Raw genomic sequence first — 27,588 nt, 5'->3', positions numbered from 1 at the left:
TCTAAAAGGTGGCTGTGAGAATTTAATAATATTGAACCCATTAGTGCTTAAAATATTAAGGCTTGACAAATATTATTTCTCTTTCCCCCATTTTGTTTTCCTTGTGAAATTGTTTCAACCACAGGTTAGGACACAAAATTTAATTGCTGATGACACAGTGAAGCATCCTGGACTTTGTTGAGCTGAAATAAGCCTTTTCTAGAAAGGTTTATTTCCTACCTCATTCCACACAATCATGGTTTTCATGCATGTAATATATGTGTTTGTGTTTTCGAGATAGCCGAAGAACCCACAAAAACAGAAAATGTTCAGCTTTACAACTTTATTTCAAAGAAATTTATAATTTAAACAACACAACTATATAAATTAGATTAGGATTACGGGAACCTGGCTCAGGGAGGTCTCAGGATCTCTTCCTGAAGTGAGGTACATAGGAGGTAAGGAAAAGTAGCTCAAAGCCCCAACTGCCTCTCCCCAAGACTCTTTCACCTTCGGAGATAAAGGTGTCAACAACCTCCCACCTCTTCAACTGCACTCCCAATGGGCCAGCCACCCCAGCGGAGCCACATCCTGGGCTCCATCCCATTCACCGAGATACCACTTACAAGGTTCCAATGCAGGGCCGCCTTGAGCGTCCACAGGCATTCCTTTCTGTGAGCCCTCCCACTCGCCGCACTTGTTTAACCACTTTCTGCCCGCCCCTCGCCCACAGTACTCTCCACTTCTAATACACAACGTTATTCATCACGTGAGAACAGTTTCATGCAGATAGATGGATTCATCCTAGCTAAGTACCATTCCTTTTATCCATTTCCCCCACATCTGATACATTCTGCAAATTGACTCCTTTCCTAAACTCAAAACGTTTGCCTTTGCCCTGCCATATGTCCTTGTTATCTCTCAGTGAAGATTGTAGACATCTGTTCTGAGTCCTTTCATCTACCCTCCTCTCCTGTCTAACTTCGCATCACTATTAGTTATTCTGTAGACAACTGGCGAACAAAGGACCTCACGAAGGACAGCAGATGCAGAGGAATGAGTGAGAAAGGGAGCTTAAGAGTGCCACACTTCTACTTGGTATTGTTTGAATCTTTAAAAAATGATTTCCCAATACTTATTTCCATGGTACCCCTGAAACCTAATTTATTAACCACTATCACCCCAATAAATTCAATTTTTAAAAAGGAAAAACTTATTTCTCTCTCCACTCCCCAAATAATTTGATTTTTTTCATCACAGAATGTCAATGCTGAAAACAATCACATCAGAGGTCTCGCTTATTCTTTTTCTCACAGCCTGTAACGATAAGACATTGTTGACCTCCACCTGTCTGTTTCCCTTTGGTTCCCATCATTCTACTCTACCCGAGTGCTCTAGTGTTTAGTCAGCAAATGTTTACTGAGCGCCCTGCTTGCTTTAAATGCTATGCTAAAGGCCTAAAATAAATAAATCAGTGAACAGAGAAACAAATAACCTAAGATTCCTAGGCCTCACCCCACACTCAAGTTTGGGACCATGATGTGAGGGAACAGTGCCTCTTCAGTCTTAGTAAGTTGAGATTTGATTTGTAAGGCTACTTTCTGCCACAGAAAATATAGTACTTTGCAAATAGCCCAAGGCAGTATGCAAAGAACATGTACCTGCCACATGCTTATATGTGAATTTTTTTTTAATATATTTTATTTTTTTACAGAGAGGAAGGGAGAGAGATAGAGAGCTAGAAACGTCTATGAGAGAAACATCGATCAGCTGCCTCTTGCACACCCCCTACCGGGGATGTGCCTGAAACCAACGTACATGCCCTTGACCGGAATCGAACCTGGGACCTTTGTCCTCAGACCGACGGTCTACCGCTGAGCCAAACCGGTTTTGGCTACATGTGAATTTTTTACTGTGGTAAAATATACAGACAAGATTTACCACTTGTAAGTGTACAGTTCAGTGGCATTAAATTCACATTGCTGGGCGCCTGCTGCCACTATCCAGCTCCAGGACTTTTTCATCATCCCAAACTGAAATTCTGTGCTCATTACCTCATTTTTTTAAAAAAATATATTTTATTGATATTTCAGAGAGGAGGAAGGGAGAGAGATAGAGAGCTAGAAACGTCGATGAGAGAGAAATATCGACCAGCTGCCTCTTGCACACCCCTTACCGGGGATGTGCCCGCAACCAATGTACATGCCCTTGACCGGAATCGAACCTAGGACCTTTCAGTCCGCAGACCGATGCTCTACCACTGAGCCAAACCGGCTTCGGCCCATTACCTCATTTTTAACCAAGAATGATTTTCATGGTGAAGATACATGGCTTTAACCCATTAGCTCCTCTTGCTTTGCTTCCTGGCTAGCATTCCAGGGTTCACCACTGCAACCAACCTCCACTTCCCATCTCTCTTCCTGTCACACCTGGGAGGCAAACTCCACTCTTGGTTGAAGTGATGTCCTGCCAGCTGTTTCCTTCCTGCCAGCTGAACGGTGCTGGCAGAAAGCCATGCACTTCAGACCCATCCACAGCCAGGCATCAGAAATGCCCAGCAATCCTACCTCGGTTTCCAGTGAGCTCACTGTCCTGCTGTCCCAGGTGAGGTGTCCTCACATCAAACCATCCCACCCCTCTTCCTTTAAGTTGCTAGCCTTGCCCCAGACCTCACTAAGAAAACAGACACCATATAGTCTACTTGCAATTCATAAACCCTGCATTTGTGTCCACATTCTCTGCCTTCTCTCCTGCTACTGCAAGTCTTGCTCCCACCAAAGGCAGACCCTCCTCTTATGTTTTGAGAAAGGTTCCTTCGCGCCTTCCTAAGAATTCTGCTCAGTGGTTGAATGTCGATCTATGAACCAGGAGGTCATGGTTTGACTCCCTGGGGGCCCATGCACTGGTTGCAGACTTAATCCCATGTGGGTCATGCAGGAGGCAGCCGAATCAGTGGTTCTCATCACTGATGTTTCTCTCTCCCTCTTCCTTCCTCTGAAATCAATAAAAATATACACTAAAAGGAAAAAGAAGTCTGCTCTTTTGGTAGTCTTCTCTCTCTTCTGCCTTAGTCTCTTTCTACTGGCTAGTCTCAGTAGCCTATTTGAATATGCTCTTCTATTTCCCATCAACGTTTTTAAAGATCGTTGACCTCATTTCTCTCCCCAATCACTGCTGTGCTTCACTTTACAACAAAACTTCCTCAACAAATGGTCCTCATTCACTTTGCATTTCTCTCATTGTGATCCAATCCAGCTTCCAACCCCATGACAGTGAGGCTCCTTGTCAAAGCAGCCACCTCCACGTGGCCAAATCCAAACGGGTACTTCTCTATCCTCATGGTTTAACTTCTCAGCAGCATTTGGCAGAGGGATCAGCCCCTTTCTTGAAAAGGGTAACTCTCTCCCACTTCAATGGCCAAACCTTTCAGTCTCCTTTAGCCACTGGAAGTGTTTTAGAGCTTGACCTTAAGGCCTTTATGATCACAAATAATCTCAACCAGTTCCATGACACACTGTACCATGTGTATGCTAGTGAGTCCCAAAATGTATGTCTGCTCCTCTCAGCTTCACTTGAGTATGCACTGCCTACCTGACTTTTTACTTGGATGTCTCACAGATATTTAAAAACACTACAGGTTCTGCACAGAATTCTTGTCTCCCCCCACTCCCACCCAACCTGTTCCTCTTCCAGTCTCCACCCAGCAACTGGACCATCAGCCCCCAAGGCTTAGGCCAGAACTATGAAGGCATCTTGATTCCCCTCCCCCTCCACAGTCAGCCCACTCAGTAAATACTTCTGATTCCACCTCAAAATATCTGAACCCAACATCTACTCTGCTCCATCTCCAGGGCTAAGATACCATCAACCGAGAGCTATTCCAATAGCCTTCCTGCTTCCTCTTGGTTTACACAGAAGCCAGTGATCTTTAAAAATGAAAACACATCACTGCCCCAATGAAAGCCCTTCTAAGGCTTCTCATTCTCATTAAAATCCCCAACCCCTGTTCTGCCTACAGGGGTCCTCAAACTTTTTAAAGTGGGGGCCAGATCACGGTCCCTCAGAGAGCTGGAGGGCCGGACTATATGAACTACTAATTCCTACTGTAACACCTCGGCTGCGCTCACTGCCCAAAAAACCTGGCGGGCCGGATCAGACTCCTCTGCGGGCCGCATGTGGCCCGCGGGCCGTAGTTTGAAGACCCCTGCCCTAACACAAGAGGCCCTGTAGGATCCTCCACCGCCATCTTATTCCTGCTCCCAACACCATGACGGTTGGGCCTTCCCAGTCTTGGCACTGGTTTCCCTGCAGGAATGTCTTCCCAGCTCCCGCGGGGCTGGCACAAGCTCATGCTTCAAGTCCCAACGCAGTGTCACCTCTTCAGAGGGACGCTCCTTGTCTCCTACTGGCCAGTCATTTCCCATAAGGCACTCCTTCAGATTCACCAGCTAATTAACTTCCAATAACTTTTCTTAATCTGTGGTTATCTTATTTGATTCCTTACTTCCTGTTTCCCCCACTGTACTGTAAATTCCCTGAGGGCGGAGATCTTGTCTGTCTTGAATTCCACTAAAGGCTACTTTAGAATAAAGAAGCTACTGTGTCCCTCTCAGCAGGTTTATTTTAGATTTCCCTTACTTTCAAGCTTTGGATTTTAGTCAAAGAATATAATTACTTTGGCATTTACCATGAAAAACAAGGGGAGAAAAGCCACAGAGGCAAAGACCAGCGCTCCGCCACCCACTGGTCTGGACTGCACACAGGTATGCAAAGCGGCTCCTTGCACACGTTTTAAAATGTGGGCATATAATTTTTACCCCAAGAAGTCAAAGTCCTCAACCGTATCCCCTAGAAAATACTAAACACAACAGTGATTTGAGAAGAAAGAAAGGAAAGCACAAAGTAAGCACGTGGTCCTCAATCCAGAGAAGTTCATGATTTCATCACTGACTTGGTTCTCATTTTGGTCAGGTTGGCTAGTCACCGCTGGCTGCTTATCCTGACCTGCTGTGACCTGCTGTGCACTCTTCTTATCGGGCTCACGTTTAGAACAACTTCCCCATCCTACTTCCCCAACCAAAACCCAATGAAATCCCAAATTCAGAAAAAACATACCCTTTCTTCCAAAGGTTTATCTGTAGGATTTCACTAGTATTTCAGGATCTTTTCTAACCTATTCCTAATGTATCAATCCCACATTCACCTTTGTTTTTTGTTGCATAATTGTCTTGAATAAGCTAGCTGCCCCATCTAGACCTAGAAGTCTGTTAACTTCTCACCAGAATGAAACAGGCTTTTAAAAATGTACTGAGACTTTAAAGTCACAGGATACCTACATCACCTTTCTGTAAGAAAACAGTTTTGTCACTGATAAATGGCAGCTACAGGAGAAAAATTAAAACGAGAACGATGTAATAAACTGCTGAAACTCAGAATGATATGGACCAAGTCCAACTAAAGAGCCAGCAGCTGCTCACCTGGAGATCTTTGTCATAACACTGACCCTGACCTCTTCAGATGCAGGAGGTCCTTGGGTGGGCCGGAATTTCAAAAATGGAGAGAGTGAGGGGTATCAAGAAGTTGGAAAGTGAAGAGGCTGCTAAAAACTAGATTATTTAACCCATTTGTTTCCTTGGAAAAGAAACAATGGCCCTAACAAATGAAGAGGTGATGTTGCAAAAATCTCTTTAAAAACATCTCCCTGTGGATTCTACACACACACACACACACACACACACACACACACCCCGCGCCCCACACACCAGTGGATTCTATTGCTCAGATTTGGACCCTGTAGGTGCAGAGCCAAGAACATTGTTTTTGTTTTGTTTTGTTTTTAAATCCAATGTCATTTCTACCTGGTAAATAAGAGAGTAAGACCATTGTTGCTGGGCTGATAGAATACACAGGAATTAAATAAAGCACCAAGCACAGCGGGACGCTATTTAGTGAATGTTTGTTTGTTTCTTTAAACATAAGGAAACACTGGCTGCCACTATGTTGCTTTTATCCCCTGGAAATTAACTACTTTCCATCTCTGTGGACTCCTAAAGAGCCCAGCTTAGCACACTGTCTTCCTCCTCCCGATCGTCTTCTCGGGAACAAAGTACCCCAAGCTCGATCCTGTCTCTCCACGGAGCTACCGCAGGACGGACAGACACAGGGGTGCTCTTAAGGAAACAGCTCAGTGAGTTAGGGAGCTGAAAAGCCTCATATCGGTGAGAAGGAGACTACCTACAACACAGGGCAGTTTCGTTGGGGGGTTCTTGTTTTTACTATTTCTATTGCTTTTAGAGAGGGGGGGAAGGGAGTTCTGAGACGCTTAATTTATTGCCGATGCGAATAGCTAACATAAAAGCCAGTAAGAAGTTCAAATCCCTGGAACCCACTGCCTACCCACAATTTGGTAAGCAGACCAATGTCTCTCCGGGGTCATTTTAAAATACCACCAACTGAAAGAAATAAAACGAACGGAGAGCCCCGATAGCTGGGAGGCCGGCGGCCGCGGCCCGGGCAGCTTTCCGCGGCTGCGGCCGGGCCACCTCGCCCTCCGCCTTCGCCGGCCGCGGAGGAACCGCTCCCCGCCCGACGGCCAGGCGGGGGGACCGGGCGTCCGGGCCGGCCCGGGGAGCGGGCCCTCACCGATGCCGGCCCGGGGAGCGGGCCCTCACCGATGCCGGGCCGGGGAGCGGGCCCTCACCGATGCCGGCCCGGGGAGCGGGCGCGGGGAGGGAGCCGGGAGCCAGCGGCCGCCGGGCCGGGCTTCTCACCCGGGGGTGGGGGGCCGGCGGCCGCTGGACCCGAGGGCCCGGGCAGGGGCAGCCATGCGGGCCCGGCCCAGCGGCAACCCCAAGCCCCAGGCCCGGAGCGCCGCTGCCCTCGCCCCGGACCCTCGGCCCCGCGCCGGCGAGGTGCCCACCGAGGGCGCCGCCCGCGCCGCCGGGGAAGATGGCGCCCGCGGAGCAACTGCGCCACCAGCCCTGGCGAGCGGCCAGGCCAGCGCCATCTTAGCGCCTCCAACCGCCGCCGCCGCGCCGGGCCCCGCGCTCCGGCCGCTCCGGGCTCCGGGCCGGACCGCGGCGGCCGCGCGCCCCCGGCCCCAGGGCCCGCCAGCCCCTCCCGCCGCCCGGCTGCCGGGGCCGGAGTGCGGGCCGGGCGGCGGCGAGGCCGGCGGTGCCGCGCCCAGAAGCAGGCCGGGCCGGGGCCGGGCGGACGGCCGGGCTCTCCCAGCGCCGCCGCCGGCTCCGGGCGAGGGGAAGCCGGGGTGGAAGGCGACCTTCCCCGCCGCCGCCGCCGCCGCCCTCTCCCTCCCCCTGCCCGGCGCGGGGTCCATTTTGCGGAAAAGAAAGAAAACGCGGTTCCACCCCGGAGCTGCCGAGAGCGGAGGGAGCCGAGGGGAGGAGATCGGGAGCCGGTTCTCTTCCCGCCGCCGCCAGCCCTCCCGGCCCCGCCGGCCCCGCGCCCGCGCCCGCCGCCCGCCGCCGGCCCCGGGGGACGGAAGGCGCCCGCACCGCTCAGCCCCCGGCTCCGGCTCCATCAATGAGTCATTAGCGGCTCCCTCCCGCCCGCCGCCCGCCGCCCTTCCCGCTCCCGCTCCACAAATTTGCATCCGCGGGAAGGAAGGAAAAAAGAGAGAGAGAGGGAGAGGGAGAGGCGCCGGCCCCCCCGCCGCGGCCCCTCCGCCGGCGCCCCCGGCCCCGCCGCCGCCCGCGCCCCCGCCCGCGACACTGAACTTGGGCTCCCGGGCCCGGGCGGCGCCGGCAGCGGCATCCGCACCGACTCCCCTGTCCTCCGTGTCCATTAAACATCCACCCACCACCACCATCACCCACCCACAAACCCACCCCCCCCCAAAAAAAAAAAAAAAGAAACACAGCCTTAGCCAATAGCTCTCTGGGCTGAAACCTAATATCCTGGTTTTGGCAACTCGGTGTTTAATTTGCTCCTCTTTCTCCTCTGTCTGCCGGAGGCAGGTCCGCGGCCCCCTCCCGCGCCGCCCCCCGCCCCGGGGGAAGGAGGCAGAGGAAGGAGGTTGTGTGGGTTTTCCTCTTTTTTTTTTTTTTTCTTCCCTCCCTCTCTCTCTCCTTGAAATTTTTATCACAAAATTATAATACACTCAAAGGGAAACTCACCGTCATGAAAAAGCAGTGCCTTGTCAACGGGGTTTCTGCGCCATCGCACCAGGGGCGGCGGCGGCGGCGGGCGCGGGGCGCGGGGCGCGGGCGCGGGAGCTCCCGGCCGAGCGGCGCCGGCCACACGCGCTCCGCTCTCTCTCTCTCGCTCACCCCCGCGCCGGGCGGCGGGCGCCCGCTCCCCGCGCCCGCCCGGCCTGCATGCTCCGCGCCCGGGCTAGCGCTCGCCTGCTCGTCTACCTCCAAACTTCGCTTCTCGCCTAGCAAGAAAAAAAAAAATGTGAAGATTAGGATTTTTTTTAATTAAAAAAAAAATTTTTTTAAATCGAGCTCCGAAGATGTGAATTCCTATTTCCTTTGGGGATTTTTTTTTGTTGTTGCTAACTTCAGAAATGTACCGGTTTACTCAAGAAGCAGGTTTAGTTGGCCCTTTAAAAAAAAAATTAAAATCTACAACAGAACGTGCTATTCTCTGCTGGCGCCCTGCACACACACACACACACACACACACACACACACATTCACTCGTTTTAGCGGGGGGGGGAGGGGGGGAGGGTTAAAAACAAAAAAAAATATTTGTTTAGAACTCCAATTAGAACAAGCCCAATAAATGCTTTTTTTGCATATGCTTAAAAAAAATAAAAGGTCACTTTTAAGTTGTTTGGCAAATAACCCATGCATCCTAACTTTTAAATGTACTAAGCTTTCCTTTGCAACATCCTCTTTTCATTCCGAAATGCTGTAAAACCTTGTCTGTGAAACCTGTAAGTCAACATTAAACAGAAAAAAAACAAAAAAACAAACAAAAAAAAACCAAAAACAACTTGAGTGGCCAAGATGAAGGTGTAGTACTAAGTCGCTCTCAAAACATCCAACTCCCTTCTCTTTATATGTAGATAACCTTTACCACCACATTTGTGGGACTTTCATTATGCAATCCCCCAACCTTAAAAAAGCTACCCAACCTTTTGAGTGTAATTAACGCCCATTTTAAATCGCAGCTCATTGTTGAGAGTCTCCATCAGCCATCTAGCACACTGAGAACATTTAAGGAAGTGTTAACTGTGATTGTGTGGATTGGGGGGTAGATTAACTGCATTTATTTTTCCTGTCAATTATCACGAAAATACAGTAGGGGGTTTTGTTGTGGTCTTTTAGTTTAAAAAACATCAAGGATAAAGGATGAGTTGCATTAGCATGTGATTAAGAATTTTTAAAAATACATATGTAAGCCCCAGAAATGTTTCAAAATTATTTTAAATTACTTTGTAATACAGACAGCAATGAGGTCCTGCGATAAAATAGAACGTTCAAAGCCATGTTCCCCCAAATATTTAGTGAGTTCTAAATAAAATTATCCCTAGACTTAAATTATTTACATGAAATTATTGTTTGGTTTCTCTATTCCCTTAAGCATCAAAAAAGGTAATGGTAGCTTACCTTGCTTGTTACCTAAGGATACTGTAACTATACCATTTTGTACAAATTAAATGTCAAGGTTAGCGTACAATGTTGTCATGTACAAGACAGAACATCTTAAAAGAAAAACAAACCGCATCTTGTTCTAGTAACTGCCATTCTATCCTTTACAATGTATGTGCTGTATTTAAACTTTCCTTACAAATGCATTCAGTGATTTTGTATCACATAGTATCACTGAGGTGTTTTCTCACGTGCTTCACAGCCAGCCAAGGCCTTCCTGGAACAGGAGTCTTTGCATAAATTACCATATTTCTCTACACTTGACAGTTGGGCCAACCAGTTTTCTAATTGGCTAGGGGAATTTTTGAACATATTTTCAAGTGCTTTTGGATTGGTTGGAATTTAATTATGATGCCCATTTTGAAGAATTACATAGCAAAAGAGTCCATTATTCATTGCAATTAGGACCCACCAAGCAAGTTTTACAGCTGTTGCTCCATAGTCTAATGAAATATTAATGGATTTCAGAAAGCCATTCTCCTAAGTCAGCCAAAACCCCAAAGAAACTCAAATCTGACTTTGAAAGATCACCAAACAAAACTGAATCCATTTACCCATAGAGTGTGGATATTGGAGGCTTTTTAAAGAATTACATTTTCTGAGAGCCTACTGCCTCCTATATACAGACATACATTTTTGACTGATTCTCCATGGAAACCTATACTCGTAGAATAATGCTTAGTTATCCTGATTTTGCTGATGAGGCTCCTAATGATTTTAGTAATTTGCCTGGACTCATCCGTCTACTGAGGGCTGGTGGGGGAAACCCAGGTCAGGTAGATTCTAAAATTCACTCCTCTCTTCCAGCCCTGAAAGGACTTGGAGACAAGCAGTCTTTGCTGTTTGGAAATAAACAGGGCTCAGTGCTGGGGCCTGGGCACAGGGACAGCCCTCCGCTTAGGGAAGGCCTACTTTGAGAATGCCAGTTGTCAAATCTAATTTTACATTTTGGGGGTTGGCAAAATACTGGGATAGCAAGTGGGGAGAATTTCAGGGTCACCAGGCACCACCAAAATTGAAATCATTTAATATTAAAGAGGCAATAAACAACTTTTTCATTTTTCCCATGTGATTGAAAAACATTTTAAACAAGGAATATGCCTTTGTATGTAAAATGTAAGTTACTTAGATGTCTAAATGTAAGATTAGGAAACTTTTTAAGAGGAAAGTTTTTTTGTTGTTGTTGTTAATCCTCACCCAAGGTTATTTTTCAATTGATTTTTAGAGAAAGTGAAAGGGAGGGAGACAGAGAGAAACATGCCAGAGAGACACACAGACTGGTTGCCTCCGGTACATGCCCCGGGACAATCCAGGGGACCAGGGATGGAGCCTGCAACCAAGGTACAAGGCCTTGACTGGAATCGAACCCAGGACCCTTCCGTCCACAGGCCAGTGCTCCAACAGCTGAGCCATACTGGGTAGGGCAAGAGGAACATTTTTAAAATGGCTTACCTATATGCAAATTATTTTAATTGTATTGACTACAATTTAATTATGTACAATTAAGTGGTCACTCCTATGGTTCCTACCTGTGTGGGCAACCTAGAAAGAAGGGCAACTGGACACAGAAAAAAAAAAGAGAGAGGATGTAATTATAGTTGGAATGTTCTAGCAGGCAGCTGGGCCTCCACATAAACAGGCCCAATGTCCATATAACAATTAAAAGTGAAAATGCTGCTGTTGTTTAGGTTCTTCCTCCAAGTGTTTCCTCTTGTTGTTTGGCCCTTCTCAGAGGGGGGTGAATGCAAATGCCGGAGCTGAGGTGGCCACACACAGGACCAGATGTGCCCAGACCACAGAGATAACAAATATACCAGGTGAGCTAGTAAGGGCTCCGTGTTGTGTTTGTGCAATGAAAGTGTGAGAATTCTCCACGGGCAGAAATAAGGTGCCTGCCTTCCTCTGTGCCTCACGAGGAACGTCCATGCTGGGGTTTAGTGCCTTGGCTCTGTACTCGGACTGACCTGGGTTCAAATTCCACCTTTGTCACTCACCAGGTATGTGGCTATGGGCGTCACTTCACCCCTCAGCACTCCAACTTCCTCATCAATGAAAAGGGATAATTATAGTGCCCGTGTCTGAGAGTTATTTTAAGGGTTTAGGAACTAGTGCTTGTGAAATGTTTAGCGTGGCATCTTATTTTAGTGGTGTGTCAGATTGAATCATGTGAAATCTTCACATGTAAATTCCCAGTGGCAATCTCATGGGATTCAACCTTATAGAGCCCTCTTAAGTCCCTCCATTCTCTAAGGGCCTCACAGAGTTCTTTGTACATAGTTAGCTCATAACCAGTACTCATAGGATAGAAGAGAAATAGCTCTGTCCACAAGATGGATAAGAAAACAAGAAATGAATGTGTCTCTACCTAGGGGGGTGGGCAAAAGTAGATGTACAGTTATGAGTATGCAAAAGACAGAGTTTATACTCTCATTATTTATTAATTACTAGAGGCCTGTTGCAGGAAGATTCTTGCAAGAATAGAGCTTCCTGCGGCTGGAGCGAAGCAGAGAATGGAGTGAAGCCCACTGAAGCTGCCTCGCTCCCTTCTCCCCTGCTTTGCTTCCTTCTGCAGCACTTGGCTTCCTTCTATGCTGTCTTTAATCTTTGCTCAGCACCTGCATATGCAAATTAGCCGCCATCTTTGTTGGGTTAATTTGCATACTCGCTCCAGATTGGCTGGTGGGTGTAGCGGAGGGATGGTCAATTTGCATGTTTCTCTTTTATCAGTGTAGGTTTGTTATTTTTCATACAAACAACTGTAAACTGACTTTTGCCCACTCTATATTAAGGGAGTATTATAAGTCTCCCTGAACCACAAAAAAACTATCCAGTGGATCACAGGCAGTACAGCCTTATGGTTTAGACTTTAGAGTGATCCCCACCCCCATCAGTTAGAGCTTCATTATTGCCCCTTTCTAGCCTTGTGATCTTGGCTTTCTTTTTTCACTTCATTTATCTCAGTGTCCACATCTGTAAAATGAAAGTAACAATACCTATATAAAAAAACAAACAAACAAAAAAAACAATACCTATATCTCAATAGCCAGAGGACAATTAAACGACAATAGATATACAAAGCCCTGGCTTTGGTTCCTGGCATATAGTAAATTACTCAACAACAGTTGCCATTATTGTTGTGGTTGATCCTGGTATTAAGAAGCAACGTGGACATGTTTTCAAAGCAGTGGTAAACAGTTTATTTTTGCCTACGTTAGCATTTTATTTGATACATGAATAAACCATCTTTGTAGAGACGAAGGCTATTCTAGTCATGCCATGTATATCAAGCTGGTCATTTTCCTTGACAGACTTTAAAATAAAAATCTGAACTCCTACAAGCCTCTAGTACAAGGATAAGGAGTATAAGCAGACTGTTGTTTTAAAAAAGAGGCATTCAGCACTCCCACTGGTCTTGCTGTGTGACACATCCAGCCAGTTTCCCTACGGAGTGACGGGGAGGACGGCCATCAGGTCAGGAAGCCCAGGCTGAGCGGCGGGAAGGCACGGCTTGGAGGCGCGCTCACCGGCTCCCGGGCCCTGTGGGGCTCTGCCCGGCTCCTAACTCTCCAAGACAGAGCGTTCCTTCCACCCGACCGGGACCCCAGGATGGGGGCTTGAAGAGGCAGAAGAGGACTCACAGGCTGAGGGGTGCTTCTCTAAAGCACCCTCGGAATTCGGTGAGAAAGTCAGCCTCTAAGGCAGGGTCTCCATGCAAAGGGACTTGCTCCATAAATGTCAGCGTCCTTTCTAAAAGTTAAACTGCCAGCAGGTCAGACATCTGGAGAAGGAACGCCCCTGAAAGATGACGTCAATACGAGTTGAGGCAAAGAAACAAGAAGGTGCACAACAGGCCTCAAGATATCGCTTCAACACGAAGGGAAAAGACCACCAAGAAAGTATAACCTCCACTAGTATTTTGATAACTAGAGAGCCACATTCTTATTGATTTGAGCACAGGAAAGTGAATCAGGCATTTTAAGGGTCCACATGAAATACTCTTTAGACCATACAATTCTCTTTCCTAAACCTTTTAGTTCCTTTTAGTTCCATTTCCCAGGCACTCTGATACTGTAAAGGTGACACCCTCGGCAAAGGTACATGTACTCTTGTGCCCAAAAAGGTTTATGCACCTCCCTCACTGTAAATCATACCGATCAACCCGCAGTTGGGGTGGTTATCAGTACTGTGTGAGTTAGAGTAACATGCGTCAGGTCTAAGACAATCAGGGGGTTGTTTAGAGATGGGCAATCAGAGCAAAGGACATGCAGGTTCTTTTTTTTGTTGTCTATCCCCCCCCCCCCCCCCCAGGGACATTTTCCCATTGGTTTTAGAGAGAGTGGAAGGGAGGGGGAGAAACACACAGAAACATCTATGTGAGAGAGACACATTGGTTGGTTGCCTCCCACATGCACACCGACAGGGGCCTGGGATTGAGTTTGCAACCCACGTGCATGCCCTTGACAAAGAATTGAATCTGAGACTATTTGGTTCATGGGCTGATGCTCTATCCACTGAGCCAAATCAATTATGGCAGGCATGTACATTCTAGAGGTATAGTTTACATGGAACATGGCAAAAACTTGGTGAATTATATTCCTGCCCAGCATGAGCACAAACCAAAAGTCAAGCAATCATCTCCTTTTCCCTCTAGTTTCTGTGTCCACAGACCAGTCTCCTAATATATTAGGATTGTCCATGCTTCCTTCTCATCCTCTCATCTGCCTCAAACCAAGCAACCCACCTCAAGAAACTCCCTTAAATCCAGTCCCTCTTTCCCACCAACCACCTCCACCTAAATTCAGGTCCTCATCACTTGCTGGTCTCCCAATTTTATTTCCAGTCAACCAATTTTCTACCTAATTCACCTTTTTAAGGCCTGTTGCTGGTTGTGTCACACCCATCAGCACCTCACAGCCCGAGGAAGCTTATTAGAAATACAGATTCCTGCCCTGGCCGGTATGGCTCAGTTTGTTGGAGCATCATCCCTACACATACCTAGGTTTAGAGTGAGATCCCCAGGTTGGGGGACGTTTGGGAGGCAGTTGATTCATGTTTCACTCTCATGTCAATGTTTCTCTCTCCCTCTCCCTCTTTTTCTAAATCAACAATAATAATATTGCCCTAGCTGGTTTGGCCCAGGGGATAGAGCGTCAGACTGCAGACTGAAGGGTCCTGGGTTCTGGTCAAGGGCACATGCAGGAGGCAGCCAACCAATAATTCTCTCTCATCAACGTTTCGATCTCTCTCTCCCTCTCCAAAATCAATAGAAAATATTTTTAAAAATAATAAAAAGCATGTCCTCCAGTGAGGATTAAAGTAACAATAACAACAATAATAATCTGTACATATATAAAAGCCTAACCGACCGTTATGACCCGATGACCAGCCAGTAGTTATGATGTGCACTGACCACCAGTGGGCAGATGCTCAACACAAGAGCTGCCTCCAAGTGGTCAGTATGCTCCCACAACCAAACTCCTGTGGTCTCTCCCCCCTGGCCAACGGGCCCAATTGCCAGCCAGGCTGAGAGACCTCACCCATGCGTGAATTCCTGCACTGAGCTATAATAATAATAATAATAATAACAACAACAACAACAACAACAACAACAACGAAAATAGATTCCCAAGGCCAAAGCCATCACCAGGGAAATAGAATTTCTGGGGAGAGCTGAGGCATGGACATATGTACTTTTAAGGTGTATTAATTAGCTCCACCTGCCTCCCCAGGGGTTGTCTGCTGCTCCTCCCAATATGGACATACCCTTTGCCCTCTGCCCAGAATGTCCTTCTTCCTCTGGGGTAAGTCCACTCCTCTGCAAGGCCACCTCCTCCGGGAAGCCTTCTTTCATCCCCTACAGTCCTGGCTTTCAAACATCTTTGCCCGAGACTCACTCCCAAGAAGCAGATTTCACATTGCAATGCAATAAACACATTACCGAAACAATGGCTTAGGAAACACACTCTCTAAACGTTCTACAGAGAATGCAACTTGCTGTATTTCCTTCTCTTCTGTTTCACTGTAAAAATGCTGTTCGCCACCTTGTAAATGGATTCCGTGATCCAATCATGGGGGCGACCCTCATTTAAAAATACTGCTCCACGTGAGCAAGTGACTCCCGCTCTGTGCATGTGACACAGAACCTGTTACACTATTTATCACACTCTGCAGTAATTATCTGCTTACCGCCTGTCTTCCCTCCCCTCCCACCTCTCTCCCCCGAATACGCACACCCCACAGCCCAGTCAGCAAATCCCGCGGCAGCCGCACGGCCATTGACAGATGCAGCGATGAGGACATTGGGGAAGGGATCATTTGAGTGCGTTGGCTCGTGTAATTTTTTTTTTCCTTTTCCGGTTATGCTTCACAGCATAATCTATCAGCGGCTCCCAAGGGGCTGGCCTGGGAATCACACTGGCTTCAACCCTTCACAGCAATTTTTAAAAAAAAACAGCCATTGCATTTCAGTACAATTTAACCGATTGTTTTGGCCCTAAAAATAAAATAGAATAAAAACCACCTACAGGCAAAACCAACCAGAAAAAACATTTTTTTTTTTTTTGTCGGATTGATTGCTTGGCAAGGGAGTGCACATGTGGGCAAACAAATCTCTCACTTAGATACTTAGAAGCAAATATTCAAAAACCTCAAAACCCTCCTTCACCACTTCAGAAAGGAAACCCCTCCCGCAGGGCGGGCACAGGCAGGAACACAGGCCTGCCCGCGCTGCCTGGCGCTCCGTTTCTCACCGGGCTGTCCCCATCGACACCAACAAACGTAAAAGTAGAAAAACCAGAGAGAAACCAGAGCAGCTAGCATGCACCGCGGCCGTGCACCGAGGCCGCCAGTTCCGGTGCGAAGGTACCTGTGATGGATGCGCGGGCAGACAGCGGCCCGCAGGGGAGGGAGCCTCTGTCTGCAGCACGTGGCTCCCTGGACAGGAAACCTGCCCGCGACACCCGCCCCCTCCTCCCCCCGCCCCCACCAACTGTGCACCCGCTCTCCGCAGCTCCGTCATTTCTGGGATGCTCATTTGCTCAGAGTCCTCGGGAACCTACTCAGAGGGACGCGATGGAAATATATGGAGGGTGGGGGTGGGGCAGGAGGAAGCAGGCATTTCTGGCCTAGGGGAGAGGGAAGAGGAAACCCTGTACAGCTGGGTTTTAAAGGCTGAGTGAGAGTTTTCCAAATAATGTGGGGACAGAGGGGAGACAGCCCCGGGCTGGCGGTGGAGGAGGGGGTCCCAGGAGAAGGAGAGGTCATTCCGTGTAGGTGAGAGGGAGCTGCAGGCAGGTGGACAGTAGGCCGCAGGGCACAATGCAAGAGGCTGTGGGGTTCATGGGCCGTGACCAGCTTTCATAAAAGCTGAAATAGCCTGGGCTAGGAAATACCAGCTCCATGGCAGGTGGTGAGGGTGTGAGCTCTTTTGTGGAATTTGTTATACATGTGTCTATGCAATGCATGTCCTGGTTTGTGATAGGAAATGTGCTTCTTACGGTGGGGATGATTAAAAAACAAAACAAAACAAAACAAAACACCATCTAGGCAAAGGGGATGACGCCACTGAGGAAGGCTGAGGAAGAGGTCGCTGAGGACAGATAGGAAGTTCAGGATGAGGAGTGTGGTGGGGTGTGAGGGCTGGGTGGGCCGGTGAGGCCCCGGGACACATGGTGTGGTGTGTCTGTGAGGCTTCCCCTGCGAGATAGAGACCCAGGCTCCACAGCTGCCACCGCCTGGCACCTGGCACACAGACTGGGATGTAATAAACGCCTGCTGTTTCCAGCTGCTGAGTTTTGGGGGACTTCGATACACAGCAATGTGACAACCGACACCCCGAGTCATTCACGGTCTGGAAGAGTCGAACAAGAATACTAACGCTTCAGCCGAAACCGGTTTAGCTCAATGGATAGAGCGTCAGCTTGGGGACTGAAAGGTCCCGGGTTCGATTCCGGTCAAGGGCATGTACATTGGTTGCGGGCATATCCCCAGTAGGGGGTGTGCAAGAGGCAGCTGATCGATGACTCTCTCATTGATGTTTCTAACTCTCTATCTCTCTCCCTTCCTCTCTGTACAAAATCAATAAAAAATATATTAAAAAAAAAAAAAAGAATACTAACTCTTCAGAGTTACCCATTGTTTACTACCAGTTTTTGTTTGTTTGTTTTCAAAGAATCTGTGATAGCACATCTTCAGCCTGAGGGGGGTAAGGAAAGGCCCTGACCCCACCTGGGCCACTCCGATTCTCTCTTCTGGCTCAGGACTGGGGAACTGGGTGGGCTGTGGGGAGCAGGCTAGAAGGCTGGGAAGACTGGGGGTGAAGGCCATCATTCTGGAGCACTTACAATGGGGCCTGCAACCGGGAACAGACGGCCAAGGGGTCAGGGAGGGGAGAGTCTCACTGGGGGAGGGGGGGGGGGACGGGCACAGGATGCTGTGCTTCTGGAGATGGCTAACTCGGCCTATGGAGTGAGGCCGGACGATGGAATGGCATTGGTCAGAGGCTGGAGGAAGCGGGCGGGGTGCAGAGATGTGGGGGGTGGAACCCTGGGGCCCGGGATTCCAGAGTCCAGAAAAGCTTTAGGGTTCTGTGACCCAGCCCCTGGGAGGGGCCTGAATCCCACTCAGGGAACAGCAGGGACCAGGTCCGAGCGGTTTATGCTGCTGCGAGAATGCCCATGCCTAGGCCTCTTAGGAAGCAAGTTAAACAGTAAAAAGGCACCTGTGTCTTAAATCAAAATTATGTTTTTTCCCCTGAAAAAGTAATTTTGCTTTTCAAGTTCTCTGGCCCCCAGAAACTCATCTGCTTCACCCCTGGCTGACCGAGTCCTCCCCCCTCCCCCCACCGCAGTCCTCCCACACAAAGTGAGGAAAATCTGAGAAATTATTTTCAGATTAATGACGTTTTTACAAAGACCAAATCTAACATTTCACAAAGTTGACATATTATGTAGAGAAGCATTTAATTAAACATTCATTTATATTCTGCAGCCTTCCTCTTGTGAATTTTTCAGGACCTGCCCTGGACTACAGGGGACTACTGACAGGGTGTCGGGGGGTCTTTCGCTTCTGGTTATGGATTCGGGACACTCTAGGGTGTCCTCCCTCCGTGGGCCCCGGCACAGGGACCCCTGGGCCAGAGGACGGAGTTGCCTTCCACTCCAAACATTCACACAGAGGAGGCTGGGGAGGCCTTGATGCCACCCGTCATTGTAGAGAGGGGTAAACTGAGGCCCAGCGGGGCAAACGGCACCCAAGAGGTCACCTTTGGAAGTGCCCTATGAGCTAGAGCGGGCACTGGCCTTTCTGGAGGGGGGCCCCGCTACAGCCTCCTCCGGGCTGGGACATTAAACAGGAGGGGCTGGGAGTGATGGAGGAGGTCCAGGTCCAGGACTTGCCCCAGACAGTCACCCCCCACCCCCACCCCACCACCCTAGCCTCCGGTCAGGGGACAACTTGGCACCTGGTCCTTTTCCACAATGACTCCCATCCCCCCTCTCCCTCCATTGGTGATGGGGGTGCACCCGTAGGAGGCGCCTGCAGTGGGACCTTCAACTGAGCGTCTTGGTGTGCACCCCCCCCCCCCAGAGACCCTCGGCGGGGTGCCTGCCCAAACAGTACCCGCTGGGGCACCGCCTGTCCCCCCAGCGGCCAGGGTGATGTGCTGAGCACCGCGGGAGGCCTGGCTGCCTCCCCGGGGTCTGGGCTGGAAGATTCCCCTTCCCTAGAATCCATTCCCCATTCGCCTTGCTCCTCTCAGAGGAGTTCCCTTTCTTGCAACCAAGAGATCCTCAAAGACACTGACGTGCCGCCAGCGAGCGCCCTCCAACAGCGGCCCCTCCTCAGGGGCAGGCCGAGTATCGCTCCGAGAATAACAGCTGCCGGCGGCGGAGCTTCACTGTTATTGCTGTGCAGAAACTCTACCGACAGCGGCAAGGTCTTCAGCCGTCCCACTCACGCCTTCACTCCGCTTTCCTCGAGTGACCCTTTGATCAGCCATGCACGCCCATTTAAAAGCTGTGCTGCGGCCAGCTGACCCCATCATCCCGTGCTTCGGTAGGTTCATGGCCATTATAAACTCACACACTGGCTTCCGGGTACAAATCACTCTTGAGTGACCTCCCCTTCACTTCCACGGCGCGCGGCCGAGCCCTGTCAATTGTCCAGGAAACCCCTGCGACAGCCCCCGACAGCACGGCCCAGCTCCGCCCGTTCTCTCTGACGGCTCCTCCCAAAGCACCAACCCCAGCCAGCCAGCCAGCGAGCCGTCCATCGAGCCAGCGAGCTCCCGCTCAGGCCCGGGCTTTGGGATGACTGCAGCCTGCAGCTCCCCTCCACCCGCCCCTCTGTCCCTCTGATCCCCCCCTCCCCGCCCCCCCCCCCCCCCCCCCCCCCCCCGCGCTCTCCCAGCAGGCGTTACTCTTAGGGGTGTCGAACTCAATCAGAGAAGGGGCCAAAATCTAAAATCCAGCCTAAATCGCGGGCCGAATGGTTTACTGAACAGTCATAAACTGACGTTATAAACTGACAGCGGAGTGCAGTGATGACAGCGCGGTGCGGGCCACATTGCAAGGCCTGGCGGGCTGGATTTGGCCCGCGGGCCTTGTGTTTGACACATGTGCTAGCTCCTCAAATGCCACTGGTGCCTCCCCACTCTGCTCCTGGTGCTCACTGCCTGGCACTCCTTTCCTCTGCCACCTGTCCCTCACCGTTCCTTCCCTTTGCCCCTCTTCGCTCTGCCCTTTGTGCTTCCACGGAACTTCCTCCCTCCTTTAAAACCAACCGCTCTGCAGTCGGCTTGACCTACAGTTCGCCATCTCCATGTCTATCCCCGGATCATGAGCAGCAAGATGGGCTTTGTTCATTTCCATACCTCCCCTCACCCCACAGCTGACCACAGCATCCTGCATCAACACATTAAACAAGCCCTGGCCAGTGTGGCTCAGTGGATAGAGGTTGGCCTTTGGACCAAAGGGCCCCAGGTTAGATTCCGGTCAAGGGCATCAACAGCACATACAGCGTTGCAGGCTCCTCCCTGGACCAGGCCCTGGTTGGGGCACATGCTGAAGGCAACCAATGGATGTGTTTCTCTCACATCGATATTTCTCTCTGTCTTTCCCCCTCTCTTCCACTCTCTCTAAAAGTCAATGGGAAGATATCCTTGGGGGAGAATTAAAAATCAACAACAATAAACTAGCATTTCTGAGGTTCACTGTACCAAGGCACCTGCCTGCTATTGCAGGTAGAAGGCACTCCACACATCGCCACCGAGTCTATGACAGGCAGATGGTGGCACAGACAAGTTTTCTGTGGACGGACTGGTTCAGGTGAGAGGTCCACCTGGCCTCCACACATGCAGAGCCGAGAGAGCAGACTTATCCTCCTGATGCGTCTCAGACTACCTTGCTTTTTAAATGAAAGGAAAGCCCTGGCCCGGTGGCTCAGTTGGTTGGAGCATTGTCCACACACCAAAAGGTTTTGGGTTCAATTCCCAGTAGGGCATGTATCTAGGTTTCAGTGCATATGGAAGGCAGCCGACTGATGTTTCTGACATTGATATTTCTCCTGATAAACTAACATGCCTCTCCCATTTTCTTCTCTTTCCCCCACTTCCTACAGCTGAAGTTATGGCTCACAGGCACTTTACAGAATGCTACTTCAGGTAAACAACTCCGGGAGAACGGGGGCGGGGCTGACCCCCTCTCCCTCCCAGGTACCCAGGGACCTATTGTAAGTCTTTCAAAGAGTCAGCGTCTACATGCGAAGGTAGAAGCAGAATCTGGTCCTGATTTGTCCTCTGCAATCCCTGTTCTGTCCCCGATCTTCCTCTCCCTCCCAGACTTGGGGGAAGTACTCAGCTCTGGGCAAACCCGAGAAACACAGCATAGCATCCTTGGGAGCATAAAGTCTCAGATAATATCAGAGCTATATAGTAATTCCTGAAGCTTGGATCAATTGGAGCCCAGCCGGTGGGGACCGGTGGTTGAGCATCGACCCAGGCACCAAGAGGTCACCAGTTGATTCCCTAACTCCTGGTCAGGGCACATGCCCCATTGTGGGCTCGATCCCCAGTAGGGGGTGTGCAGGAGGCAGCCTGTCAAAGTTTCTAGCCCTCTCCCTTCCTCTCTCTCTAAAATCCATAAAAGCATATTTTTAAAAAGAAATATTAGAATAAGCAAAAACACAAACAAAAAACCCCACACTAAGGTTTTCTCCTCTTTTCAAACAAACATGAAGATTTCTATTTTCCAGAGGCCATGCCGAGGGGGGTGGAGGGGGAGGACTTTCTGTCCCCAACCGTGGGCCTCACTCACCTCCTAGGATGCACTTAATTTGTGCCTCAGCAAATTTCAAATGACTGCGTCATGGGCCACCGATTCCCCGCCCCCCCGCCCCCCAGCGGAGCGCTCACAGCTGTTAGAGCCGCCGGTGCCTTATTCTGCAGCCCCTGTAACTCACCCCCGTTCCTAAACCAGATGTGCCATCGTCCCCTCGTCCACGCCGGCATCTTTCCCCTTTTAGAAGCAGCCGTTCATCATTCTTACAAAAGGAGGAGGGCGTATCCGCAACACAAAGAGGTTCCCACTTGACATTTTGCAAGAATTGGCTCAGCATCCACATTTCCTCATTGCTACCATGATAACACAAATACATCCCTTTATCCACTGAACACATCTGAGAACCATGATGTGCCAGGCCTCATGCACAAAACCATTTTCCCAAACATTTCTGACCATCGCCTACAAGAAGAAATATTGATACATTTTATGCTGGAAATTCCAGCAATTATATCTCACGAGTCATGCTCGCACACATATAAAATAGGTACATCTAATATAAACCTATGGAGGCCACACAATGCACTCTGACACCTTCTATTTTATTCATTTCAGCATCTTTTCTTTGATCATTTTTAAAATCAGGCTGCCATCCACCAAATGGATTTCCTGACCTTCCTGGGTTGGAGCCTGTGGTTTGAAATCCTGTGCTTTGTAGTATTTCACAGAAAAGTGGCATCGCTCCACACACAACGAAGTCCTACCCGAGGAAGAAACCTTAAAACTGGGCAGAAGAGTGGAAGAGGAAGAATTTATTTCTTCTTATTTAACTTTTAACCGCCAGGCTGCTTTAAAAACACCCACCTCCATGAATGAGCATTTCCACCAAAGCCTTTAAATGATCTCAAAACCTGGGCATCCTTTTTCCCCTCAGCCGGAAGAAGGAGGACCCTGAGGCAAGAAAGCTCGCCCCATCTCCTCCCAGCTGCACTGAAAACTCACATCTGCTTGGGAATTTTAACTTGGCTGTGTCTTTTAAAGGATCCGACACTGCTGTGGCTTCAATACCCCTCCTCGCAAGGTTACCGCCGAGATTAAATGACATAATACGAGGAAGGTGCCTGGTGGCTCCTGCTATCATCAGGTCCTTGGATTATCTTTTCCTGGACCCGCGATCTCACTCAGTTGATAACTATGGGGCAAGAGAGGACAGAGGGTCCCCTCAAGGAGTTCACGGACTAAACATCATCACACACTAAGATTCTGGAGTGCCTGGGCTGAGAATTTCCTTTATTCCCCCAACAGATGGTTACTATGAGCTTTCTACGCTGGGCATGATGTCATATGCCGAGATTATCTAAAATAATTAGAGCATAATATGCTAATTAGACCAGATGTCCTTCCGGACGACCTTCTGGTCAAAGCTGGGGCTGGGAGGGAAGCCCGGTCCTGGGGGCCAGAGGAGAGCTGGTGCCAGCAGTCGGAAGGAAGGCCTACACTTGTACAAATTTCATATATTGAGCCTCTAATGGGGAATAAAAAATAGTAGACACAACCAGAGCCCTCATGTAGCTTACAGTCAAATAAGAGCTTAATCTTTGTGAAAATGCTGCACATTCCATTAATCCTATGTAATATCAATAAAAGCCTACTATGCAAATCTACTGAATGGTGGAAGGACTGGTTGAACGACTGGTCGCTATGATGCACACTGACCACCAGGGGGCAGACATTCAATTCAGGAGCTGCCCCAAGCCCACAGGCCCCAGGCCAGCCAAGGCAGGTACCAGTAGGAGGCCCCTGATAACCCCACCAGTTGCCCCACAGAGGGAAGTGACTGGCTGTGGTGGGGGTGGGCAGGGCTGGCAAACAGGTGACACCAGGCTGGCCAAGGCGGGTGCCAGCAGGGGCCCCTCTGATTGTCCCACCAGTCACCCCACAGATTGGCCCTGATTGCTGGCCGGGCCTAGGGACCCTACAATAAAAGCATAATACCCGTGCACAAATTTCATGCACCGGGCCTCTAGTATTACATAACATGTGACTGCTTTACACTCCCTTATCTGTAAAGTGAGGCAAGATTAGGTCAGTGGTTCCCAAAACGGAGGATCCCGCAGACAGAAAGGCTTCTATAAAGACACTGGAGGCCCGGTGCACAGATTCATGCACGGGTGGGGTCTTTCAGCCTGGCCTCACCCTCTCACAACCTGGGCCCCCTGAAGGGGATGTCAGACTGCCAGCCTGGCCTGCGGGGATTGGGCCGAAACCCAGCAGTCTGACATCCCCCCAAGGATGTAGCAATGCCGAAGCAGCAGGCAGCCAGGGAGGACCGCCAGCGGGGGCTGGCCCAGCTCCACTGCTGCCCATCCTGGCCCCGCTGGTAGCGCTGCCAGGAAAGCGGGAGAGGCTCCCGCTGCAGCTGCACTCACCAGCCATGAGCCCGGCTTCTGGCTGAGCGGCACTCCCCCTGTGGGAGTGCACTGACCACCAGGGGGCAGCTCCTGTGCTGAGTGTCTGCTCCCTGGTGGCCAGTCATTCTAGTTGGTGGGTCATATGTTTGTTTAGGCATATATATATATATATATATATATATATATATATATATATATATACTTTAAAAAGGGAAAAAGAAAAGAGAGAAAGGGGATATGATCTCACAATACAGTTCTCTAAACTGAATGGATCGTGTCATTAAAAAAAAAAAAATCAGCTGAAACCAGTTTGACTCTGGTAGAGCGTCTGCCTGCGGACTGAAAGGTCCCAGGTTCGATTCCGGTCAAGGGCATGTACCTTGGTTGCAGGTACATCCCCAGTAGGGGGTGTGCAAGAGGCAGCTGATCGATGATTCTCTCTCATCGATGTTTCTAACTCTCTATCCCTCTCTGTTCCTATCTGTAAAAAATCAATAAAATATATATTTTTTTAAAAATCATTCCACATCCTTATTTTTTCCTTTTAGTAGAAGCCCATTTTGGTGCCGGTATTAAAGGTTCCCTCACGGCTGCCCAACTCAGTCTTCCCAGGGTTCTTTGTGGAGTTTTTGTTCATTTGTCTTTTCAGTACAATTTACCTTTCAGTTCTGCCCAATTACCCTCCAGAACTGCAGGAAGGCCAGAGCCCAGTTTCCAGAAAAATCCTTCAAGAGCCCTTTCTGAGAAGGTCAGAATGCACATTGCAAATTCTGGCCCCACCACTCACGCCGAGGGCTGGGAAGTGCAACGGGACCAAGGCCCAGTGACTGGGAGGCAGAGAGGAACCTGGTGGCTGTGGAGGGTCTTCGACAGGTCTGGCCCAGGACTCGGCACTTTCCCACACGTTATTTACCGTCACACGGTCCCAGGAGAAATACCTATTTCCTTATCCCTGTTTTACTGGTGGTGGACACTGAGCTCAGAAAGGTTAAGTATCACGTCCAATGTCACACGCTAGTCATCAGCATTTAATCTCAGGTCTGTCCAGGTATTACCACGCACACACCTCACTCACTGACAGGAAGAGACACTGAGAAAGAGCAGGTGCAGAACGGCTGTAAGAGATTTATGTGCCTTGGACATGAAAAGAATTTGGAACTATACTCAAGAGACAATTTAAATAGCTGGCTATAGCGCACTCCTTTGCAGAGTCAGCAGCGTGGCTCTTTCCTGGTTGCTCCGTGGTTACCCCCCTTCTCCCCCTGAACGCCTGTCTCCTGCGCTAGAAATGAGAGCAAGCCCCCCATTCACTTCTAATATCAGTCCTAGGAGAGGACTTGCTTCTGGCCCAAATCGTTATCCACTAACACTTCTACTTAATGAGCATGTATTATGCACCCCCTGTGGGCCAGGCCCTGGGTCAAGCCTACAGGATGGAATAAAACACATGCCCACTGGGGCTGCGGGATAGATGATCGGGGAGTGGGTACCGGCTTCACAGGCTGATAAACACCCACCCAGAGCTACCGGAGGGAGGAATCCAGACAGGCTTCCCGGAAGAGAGGTGTGAGACAGGTTTTGTAGGAGGCAAGCGACGAGGACGAGAAAAAGCACAGGCCCACCGGCAAGAGAAAAAGGAGCAGCGGTGGGTCCCAGTGGTCCGACCAGCCTCTCGGCAAGCCTGCTCCTCCCCTCGCTGTCTCAGGCAGCAAGATCAGTTCCTCCAACCGGGACCCATTCCTGCCTTCCCACTGATCACCGAGTGCTGTCAGCCTCCTTCTAAATCCCTGCCATCTCCTCCTTTATCAGCACCCCCATCACCGCAGCCCAGCGCCACCACTCCCCCTGGGCTCCTGCACCAGCTCCACACGGACACCCGTTTACTTTTGCTGCATTTGAATCCGTTCCACACAGCACATCCAGGCCGCTCCTTTGTTAAAGGGGGAGAGCGGGGGAAGGGTGATTGGTTCTGTCACTATCCTGTTAAATCCTTCAGTAGTTCCCAGTGCCCTCAAGATTAAGCCAAAACTTCCAAAAGGGATTTATGAAACTCTTTGTGGTCCGGCCTCTGCCCACCTCTCTAACCTCATCTCTGACGGCCACTCCCAGCCTCAGAGTGCCTCAGGTCCTCTCCCACGGTGGCTCACCCGCTGGTTGCCCATTAGAACCACTCGGGAGCTTCAACAAATACCAATGCCAAGGTCCCACTCCGAGATCCTGACTGGATTGCCCAGGAAGGCCAGGCCATCAGGCTGCTATAGAGCACGCACCCCCCCCCCCCCCCGCCCCGCCCGCCCTCCTGCCCCACCAAACGAATGTGCAACCAGGCTGAGGACATTGCTCAAGTTTAACATGTCTTTTTTTTTTTTTTAATATATTTTTTATTGATTTTTTTACAGAGAGGAAGAGAGAGGGAGAGTTAGAAACATCGATGAGAGAGAATCATCAATCAGCTGCCTCTTGCACACCCCTCACGGGGGATGTGCCCGCAACCAAGTACATGCCCCTGACCGGAATCGAACCTGGGACCTTTCAGTCCGCAGGCCAACGCTCTATCCACTGAGCCAAACCAGTCTCGGCATGTCTTTTTCTCACATCGAGATTTGCCGCACATGCTCTGTCTGCTGCTTGCTGGCCATGAAGCCAGAGACTTTTTGTCTGTCTTGTTCACTGCTATAGTTCCAGCACCTAGATCAGTGCCTGGGACATAGTTGTGTTTCATGAATATTTGTAGAAAGAAATGAATGAATGCCCTAGCTGGTTTGGCTCAGTGGATAGAGTATTAGCCTTCGGACTGAAGGGTCCCGGGTTCGATTCTGGTCAAGGGCACGTCCCTCAGTTACAGGTTTAATCCCTGGCCCAGATCAGGGTGCGTGCAGAAGGCAACCAATCGCTATGTCTCTCTCACATTAATATTTCTCTCTCTGTTTCAATGTCCCTTCCACTCTCTCTAAAAATCAATGGAGAAATATCCTCAGGTGAGGATGAACAACAACAACAAAAATAAATGAATGAATGAGACTCTGCTTTCCCCCATCCCGGGGTTAGATCGCATTCGCTCTTTATCCATCTCAGATTTCCTAAAAGACACCCTGCCACCAGCAGCGCAGATGCCCCTGGCCTGGGTTAGGGAACATTTCGTGATCCAGGCACCTAAGATCCCTCCCCATATGGCATTTATCACGCCACCCTGTACTGTGTCCCTCACTTAGCTGTGAGCTCCGAGGGAGCCCTGTCTGTGTGCTCATCAGTGTCCCTCCCTCACCCGGCCAAGGCCTAGCATGTGGTGGGTGCTGATTACATAAGAGC

General features: G+C 49.7%; 1 protein-coding gene across 3 annotated transcripts in view; it reads right to left on the bottom strand.

Moving 5' to 3' along the window:
* The window catches only part of BICRAL (BICRA like chromatin remodeling complex associated protein), a 100,504-nt gene that overhangs the window by 66,791 nt on the left and 6,125 nt on the right, over positions 1-27,588 (bottom strand). For 2 of the 3 annotated variants that reach the window (XM_084890263.1, XM_084890268.1), the window contains exon 2: positions 8,112-8,371. The gene's annotated coding sequence lies outside the window, so the exon portion shown is untranslated. Of the gene's footprint in view, positions 1-8,111; positions 8,372-8,509; positions 8,580-27,588 lie in introns of those variants that run through there. The other variant, XM_084890264.1, reaches the window with a different exon arrangement.

Source organism: Pipistrellus hanaki (genome assembly GCF_964339955.1).
Source record: "Pipistrellus hanaki genome assembly, chromosome: 7".
Lineage (NCBI taxonomy): Eukaryota > Metazoa > Chordata > Mammalia > Chiroptera > Vespertilionidae > Pipistrellus > Pipistrellus hanaki.
This window is presented reverse-complemented; position numbering and strand designations above follow the sequence as displayed.